The sequence below is a fragment of the Rhynchophorus ferrugineus genome, unplaced genomic scaffold (assembly GCF_030347505.1).
Source record: "Rhynchophorus ferrugineus isolate W39M unplaced genomic scaffold, kcgeb_rfMv2 rfM631, whole genome shotgun sequence".
In the NCBI taxonomy this organism is placed as follows: Eukaryota; Metazoa; Arthropoda; class Insecta; order Coleoptera; family Curculionidae; genus Rhynchophorus; species Rhynchophorus ferrugineus.
In genome coordinates this window covers 20001-28420 of record NW_027473208.1, presented here as the reverse complement: position 1 = coordinate 28420, position 8420 = coordinate 20001, and the positions used below count along the sequence as shown (strand labels likewise).

Sequence of the window (8420 nt, the reverse complement as noted above, 5' to 3'; positions counted from 1 at the left end):
CACCGGCCGGGTCGAATTCATCTTCGGTGTCGGCTACGGGAGCCGCATCAGCTACAGCCGGTAGCGCAGGTTCGTCTGCAGGAGGGAAGAAAGAAAAATCCACTTCGAGCAAGGCGAAGAGTTCTAAATCGAAAGTTAGTCATCCTCCGATCGCTGATATGGTAACGAGTGCAATTAAAGGATTGAAAGAGAAAGGCGGAACTTCCTTCAGAGCTATTAAAAAATACATAGCGGCCAATTACAAAGTGGATGCTGACAAATTATCGCCCTTTATAAAGAAATATATAAAGACGTGGATCGCTTCGGGTGTTTTGGTACAAACGAAGGGCAAAGGAGCTTCCGGATCATTTAAATTAGCGGCTTCGGCACGTAAAGCAGGAGGTACGACAGCCGCAGGTACGAAGAAAAGAAAAACGGCCACTGCCAAAACCGGACAGAAAAATAAACGAAAACCAGTAGGAGGTGCCGCGACAGCTACGACAGCCGGTGGTAAAAAAGCGTCTGCCAAAAAAACCTCAGAGAAAACGGAAAAAAAGACGACCGCCGCCTCCGCCTCAACTAAGAAAACCACAGCTAAAAGTAAGAAAGGTGAATCTGCAACTTTGGCCGAGAAAAAAGCTTCTGCCAAAAAAGCCGTCGAAAAGAAAACAGGAAAGAAATCTACCGCCGCCACGACTACGTCCGCTTCCAATGCCGCCGCTAATAGTTCATCTTCGAAAGCAGCAAAAAGCAACACGGCCGCAAGATCCCCGAAATCGCCTTCCAAAGCGAAAAAATCTAATAAAGCCGGACCTACGAAAAAGCCCAAGGCGCCTAAACCGAAAAGTGCTAAGACGACGACCTCAACTGTTCGTGTTGCCGCTGGTGAAGGTGCGAAAACTAAAAAACCAGTATCACCAAAGAAAAAGAAATAAAACTATTTCTACTACGTATGACGATATATTAAACAGGCGACACATTTCATCGTCAGATCAAGAAGACACGGAGTTGAAAATTACAAATATCCCGACACTCCTGGACGTGCTACGACTTCCCTAAAAAATACGTTCGTCCAAGACCGTATTTTTTTAATAGAAAAAAAACGGTTCTTTTCAGAACCACAATATAACTTTATAAAAGAAAGAATATTTATATAATTTATTTATTATCTTATTATTACTTAAATGATTATTTTCTAGATAGAGCCGTAACTAATTAGGGAACCGATCGATCGATACTCTAAAACAGTAATAAAGGAATATTCAGTACAGATCAGATTATTTATAAATTTTCTAGTTAATATTTATTCTTTAATAAGAACGCGTATTCTAACTTCTTTTTTATACGATTTTGTTGGCCCTGAAAAGGACCGATATTAAAGGGCGTATGCAAAACTTTAAACGGTTTGCGTTATCTATTTGGTTTTGCTGTCTGTCTTTTTAGGCAATAATACTGCTTGAATGTTAGGCAAGACGCCGCCCTGGGCAATAGTAACGCCAGATAACAGTTTATTCAATTCCTCGTCGTTTCTGATGGCCAATTGTAAATGCCTAGGGATAATCCTTGTTTTCTTGTTGTCTCTAGCGGCGTTACCCGCCAACTCGAGAACTTCGGCCGCCAGATATTCCATTACGGCAGCTAAGTAAACGGGAGCACCGGCCCCTACGCGTTCGGCATAATTTCCTTTCCTTAGAAGTCGGTGAATACGACCGACAGGAAATTGTAATCCCGCACGATTGGAACGAGACTTCGCCTTTCCCTTCACTTTTCCGCCTTTACCACGTCCGGACATGTTAATCTCGATCGTTGTTAGATACTGCTCACCTTTAAATCAAAAACGGTACTGGAAATTTCTTACAGATCGGCCTGGAATTTTGTCCGCGAGCCAAACTCGTTATATCATACGCGACCAATCAGACTCTAACTCGGGCTATGGGCGGGGCTTAGAAGTGTTCCTTCGAATGTTATAAGTTCTAGAATTAAAGGCATTTTTTTAGTTAAGTACTCTTTGAGGTACGTGAGACGTCGGGATTTTTATTTCGAAATGCCACCGAAGACAAGCGGTAAGGCGGCCAAGAAAGCCGGAAAAGCCCAGAAAAATATCTCTAAGAGCGACAAGAAAAAGAAGCGCAGGAGGAAGGAAAGCTATGCGATTTACATATACAAAGTTTTAAAGCAGGTTCATCCCGATACGGGTATCTCCAGCAAGGCCATGTCGATCATGAATTCTTTCGTGAACGATATATTCGAAAGGATAGCCGCCGAAGCGTCGCGTCTCGCCCATTACAATAAGAGATCAACGATCACGAGCAGAGAAATCCAAACCGCCGTTAGGTTATTGTTACCCGGTGAGTTGGCTAAGCACGCCGTTAGCGAAGGTACCAAAGCAGTCACCAAATATACCAGTTCTAAGTAAATTAATTCACATACCTATGTGTGTTTCAATATACTACTTACCTGCAAAATCGGTTCTTTTCAGAACCACAATTGGATATACATTTTAAAAAATGAAATGTTAAACAGTAGCTGACATTTTATAAAAACAGAATTTTCAGATATATATATATATATTGTAGTTATTGTATTGAATTATATTATATCATTATAATCTGTTATATAGTAAGTATATAGAATAAGTTTTGTAAAAATGGTACGGCCCGAGATTGTTATTTAAAAATAAGGTAAAGTATTTCTGGAGTGACTTCGAAAATATGTGTATTCATTTTTATTACGTTTATGACTATATGATAATTAATTTATTTTTCCTAACTGTGGCTAATTGTGGATTGTGGCTAATTTCTACACGATAAGTATTAATCACGGGAACGTCTCGAAATGAACAAATAGGAACTGTAATTAATCAAGAATTTAGAATGGAACTATCGTCCTAATATAATGAGGATCGTCAAAGAGAAGATACTTTTTTTTTCGTTTACTAGGTTGACCTTGCTTGGGGACAGTGGAACTCAGTGGAAAATCGCTGATGGTGGGTGAGGAGGATAGGCCTGTGGTCAGAATCGATATCTTGGAGTACTTGCAGGTCAGAGGCTTGATTCGAATTTTGATAGATAAAAAAGTCAATTATTGTCGGTCGATTGGAGGAGTAGTGAGTTGGTTCGCTTGGAGCAATAAGCCCAAGTTCCAACTCATCTATTATCCCGGCCGATAGTAATTCTTCCAATAGCTGTGTGGTTGATGGCGTTGAAAATGGCCTGAAAATCTCCTTGGTCATCTGAATATGTTCCGAAGAGTATTTCGCCAATGGAGATCGGGTTCGTGTTCTAGTGGAATCCAGACCAGCCAGACGACTGTTATCTTGAGTTCCCCGTACATGAGTGGGGGGAGGAATTGGTCTTTTGGGTTTGGTTGTTTTTGGAGTAGGTCGGCACTTGCATCCCGAGTAATTTGCGGTGTATGGTTCTCAACAGTTGGTGCATTTCGGCGGGGAATTTCTGTCTTTGGGACTTGACGTAGGCCGGAGTGGCTTTACAGTTGGCCGATGAATGACCGTAGAATTGGCAGTTAAAACGTTGAACGCGCCTGCCGTTGCCGCGCTGGGCTTGGACTTTTACCACCTGATTCATTAGGCGGTCGACCGCGAAGATACGGCGTTCCTCTCGAGGAACCGACCAACATGGATTGGATTGAAACCGAGCTTCATGAGCGCGGTTCGGACTTCGAGTTACCATTACGTCGAGAGAGAAATATAATATATTAGCTGACCCCGCAGACACTCCGTACCCTGTACTCAATGGATAAATAAAGGATTCATTCTATCAAATTCTTCGTTCAAATCACTTTCGAATCATCCTTAGGAACATTCTGATATCGGAAAACCTTATCCGTAGTCGATAAACGATATCTAACGGATGAATTATAGAAAATGGCCAATAAGCGGCAAATATCCGATCGTAAGGGTGCACCATCGTTTCGGCGAATCATTCTTTTGGAATCTTACGTTCTACAAGCAAAACATTTATTCATAGGTATATACCGATAATAACGAACGGGCCGACGTAACAACCTAAAATGTCCTGAAATACGTGAGAACAGTTTTACTCCGATCGCCGTATCGATATGTGACAGTATCCATCCTATGAAGGATCTTTACATTCTACTAGCATAATTTTATGGATCGGAATTTTCCGACTTTTAAAGAACGTGATCGGCAGTCTAGAAACGGCCTGAGGACGTATTAACACGAGAGGTTAAAATTATTGCTTTAGAAGTTCACGTTGTCTAAAGCTAAAGTTTATTCATCGGAACATTCCGATAATAACGAGAACGGGCAGACGTAAAAACGAAAAATTTGCGCAACGTCCGTATAAACGATCTGTTCTAAAACACCCATACATTTCCGATAGCTGGCGAGAGACCCGCGCTTAAATCGTGTGCGCTTCTACGTGGGGCGATACGAGAGACGGATACGACGGGTCGGGTCGACCGGCGCTGTGACACTTTTACCGAGTGGCTTTTGATCAGCGAAGGTGGTATTACATATTATATGTTAATATATAAGATCCGAACCGTATTTTTTTATTTATCTAAATAAAAAGCGTATTTCGTCGTGTTATTATATATTCGTAACGCTCTCGCGATTTTGTATCGTCGTTTCGTTGTTCTTCCTGGTCGGTTTTTTTCGATATATCGGGAAGCGTACGACGACGACGACGGTATCACTGCGAGATCGCGAATTCGGCGGGAACATTCGGCTTCGTTAGAAGAAGATGATCCACGATTCATATGCGATTGGAATTATTATTTTTATGGACGTATCGGTTTTTCATCGGAACGTTCATAAAACAGCAACACATTTTGCGATAGCTCTCTGCTCTCCGAGCGAGAATAAAATAAAAAATCACGAAACGTTTCTCGTACGAGGTTTCCTTGTCGCTTTATATATTTCTATCTAGCGAAGGGTTCGGAGAGAATGTTTTTCGAGGTCTTATAAACGCCGAACGATATTTTGCGGCATCCAATTTTCGACGTAGTCGACGATCGTCGTCGATAATCGAGATAATTGGGTGCCTAGTCGATCGGTTGTGTATAAAAAAAACAAAAGATGTGTCTAAGATGATGATATCGTTTTGTTTTATTAGACAACTAATATTAAAATGTAAGAGCGTGGCGCCTCGGACCGGTTTTTCCGTCGTCTAGGCGCGCTATCATGCACCTCCTTTTTATTAGTCGTCGATATATATTATATATCGTCGTCTTACGCACACGTTTCTTTATAAGTCAAACTTATAAAATAAACTGTGTCTGTATTTGTTTTATCTGCTTCGTGTCGATAAAATAATAAGAACAGTTCCCTGGTTGATCCTGCCAGTAGTCATATGCTTGTCTCAAAGATTAAGCCATGCATGTCTCAGTACATACCGAATTAAGGTGAAACCGCGAAAGGCTCATTAAATCAGTTATGGTTCCTTAGATCGTACCCACAATTACTTGGATAACTGTGGTAATTCTAGAGCTAATACATGCAAACAGAGCTCCGACCAGAGATGGAAGGAGTGCTTTTATTAGATCAAAACCAATCGGTTTCGGGTTCGCGCTCGTCATCGTACAACTTGGTGACTCTGAATAACTTTAAGCTGATCGCACGGTCTCGCACCGGCGACACATCTTTCAAATGTCTGCCTTATCAACTGTCGATGGTAGGTTCTGCGCCTACCATGGTCGTAACGGGTAACGGGGAATCAGGGTTCGATTCCGGAGAGGGAGCCTGAGAAACGGCTACCACATCCAAGGAAGGCAGCAGGCGCGCAAATTACCCACTCCCGGCACGGGGAGGTAGTGACGAAAAATAACGATACGGGACTCATCCGAGGCCCCGTAATCGGAATGAGTACACTCTAAACCCTTTAACGAGGATCAATTGGAGGGCCAGTCTGGTGCCAGCAGCCGCGGTAATTCCAGCTCCAATAGCGTATATTAAAGTTGTTGCGGTTAAAAAGCTCGTAGTCGAATTTGTGTCTCGCGCCGCCGGTTCATCGTTCGCGGTGTTAACTGGCGTGTTTTTCGCGAGACGTCCTGCCGGTGGGCTTAGTCGTGTCGCGTCGCCGTCGCGCGTGCGTTTCGGCGTGCGTGTTGTGCGCGTCGTGGTTACGACGGCCCAACTCAATCCTGCCGCGGTGCTCTTTACTGAGTGTCGAGGTGGGCCGGCACGTTTACTTTGAACAAATTAGAGTGCTCAAAGCAGGCTAAAATTTCGCCTGAATACTGTATGCATGGAATAATGGAATAGGACCTCGGTTCTATTTTGTTGGTTTTCGGAACCCCGAGGTAATGATTAATAGGAACGGATGGGGGCATTCGTATTGCGACGTTAGAGGTGAAATTCTTGGATCGTCGCAAGACGAACAGAAGCGAAAGCATTTGCCAAAAACGCTTTCATTGATCAAGAACGAAAGTTAGAGGTTCGAAGGCGATCAGATACCGCCCTAGTTCTAACCTTAAACGATGCCAGCTAGCGATCCGTCGACGTTCCCTAATATGACTCGACGGGCAGCTTCCGGGAAACCAAAGCTTTTGGGTTCCGGGGGAAGTATGGTTGCAAAGCTGAAACTTAAAGGAATTGACGGAAGGGCACCACCAGGAGTGGAGCCTGCGGCTTAATTTGACTCAACACGGGAAACCTCACCAGGCCCGGACACCGGAAGGATTGACAGATTGAGAGCTCTTTCTTGATTCGGTGGGTGGTGGTGCATGGCCGTTCTTAGTTGGTGGAGCGATTTGTCTGGTTAATTCCGATAACGAACGAGACTCTAGCCTGCTAACTAGGCGCTTTTTGACATCCTAAAGGCCCGCCGGCCGCGTTGCTTTCGGGTTTCGCGGTTCGTGCGCGGTTTTTACTGTCGGCGTACAAACTATTCTTCTTAGAGGGACAGGCGGCTTCTAGCCGCACGAGATTGAGCAATAACAGGTCTGTGATGCCCTTAGATGTTCTGGGCCGCACGCGCGCTACACTGAAGGAATCAGCGTGTCTTCCCTGGCCGAGCGGCCCGGGTAACCCGCTGAACCTCCTTCGTGCTAGGGATTGGGGCTTGCAATTGTTCCCCATGAACGAGGAATTCCCAGTAAGCGCGAGTCATAAGCTCGCGTTGATTACGTCCCTGCCCTTTGTACACACCGCCCGTCGCTACTACCGATTGAATGATTTAGTGAGGTCTTCGGATCGACACGCGATGGCGTTTCGGCGTCGTCGATGTGTAGGAAAAGATGACCAAACTTGATCATTTAGAGGAAGTAAAAGTCGTAACAAGGTTTCCGTAGGTGAACCTGCGGAAGGATCATTACAGTGTGTTGTTATGCCTATATATATATAATAGGTAAACGTACAAGTCTGTAAAAATCATTGTCGAACGTTAAAGAGCCATCTACGAAGTTCGGAAGTTCCGATCGAATTTCGACGTCGTCAACGTAGCTGTTTTCGGGTACCTATAATATATGGTTTTAAAAGATGTACGCCCGAAAGCGGAGATATATACGATGAAGATGTTGTTATATAGGACGACGAGTAATAATCGTCGGCCTACGACGGATTTCGTTATAAATGGACAAATCGAGCGCAAAATAAAACGATTTTGCCAATTATATTTCTAATCGACGTTTCGATCCTCATATCGACGAACATATACGATGATCGGTAATGTGATTAGTTTACGAAAATCTTATCACCCTTCGTTTGTTTCATTCCAAAAGGGTGAGATTTAGTTTACGAAAATATTGCCAAACTATGATCAGCGTATGCTCTTTTGTTGTCGTACGAGGTGAGACGACGAAAATTTACAACGAACGTCACCATTTCGAGTAGTCTGTCTCCGCTCCTCTCGTTGTGTGTAGTGGAGAAGACGAAAATAAACCGTAAGAGCGTTTTAAAGTCGACGGCGGCTGCGAAAGGGGCGCAAGCGCTGTCTATGACGTGAGCGCGCGTCGTCGTCGTCGTCGTCGTCTTATAATAGAAACGTTTCGATATGCGTTTAAAACCTAACTTAAAAAAAGATTACCCTAAACGGTGGATCACTTGGCTCGTGGGTCGATGAAGAACGCAGCTAATTGCGCGTCAACTTGTGAACTGCAGGACACATGAACATCGACATTTCGAACGCACATTGCGGTCCTGGGATCTCATACCCGGACCACTCCTGGCTGAGGGTCGTATCTCATTTCAAGACTGCTCGGATTTTCTTTGATCTTCGCGATCGACGAGAAATGTCTGAGCGTGCTGAGCGTATAAGCGCGATTCGATCGCGACGTTCTAAAACGTGACAGCGGACCCGTACGTGTGACCTAACTCTCTCGTACGGGTCGTACGAATATGAAAGGGATGAGACGTGTTTAAAACGGTCGTTCGCACGTTTTTGTGATAAACGTAGCGCGCACCATTAATACGATCGTCGTATCCGATAAAATTAGTTTTTAATCGACGTCGGATCGTA

The 8420-nt window shown here is 43.9% G+C and overlaps 2 non-coding genes across 2 annotated transcripts; both read left to right on the top strand.

The window, feature by feature from the left end:
• The first annotated feature begins 5288 nt into the window (after positions 1-5288).
• On the top strand, positions 5289-7277 carry LOC143206289 (small subunit ribosomal RNA). Its single transcript, XR_013008273.1, has one exon. It is a non-coding gene; the product is annotated as a small subunit ribosomal RNA (ribosomal RNA).
• Positions 7278-7985: 708 nt separating this feature from the next.
• On the top strand, positions 7986-8140 carry LOC143206288 (5.8S ribosomal RNA). Its single transcript, XR_013008272.1, has one exon. It is a non-coding gene; the product is annotated as a 5.8S ribosomal RNA (ribosomal RNA).
• The last annotated feature ends 280 nt before the right edge of the window (positions 8141-8420 follow it).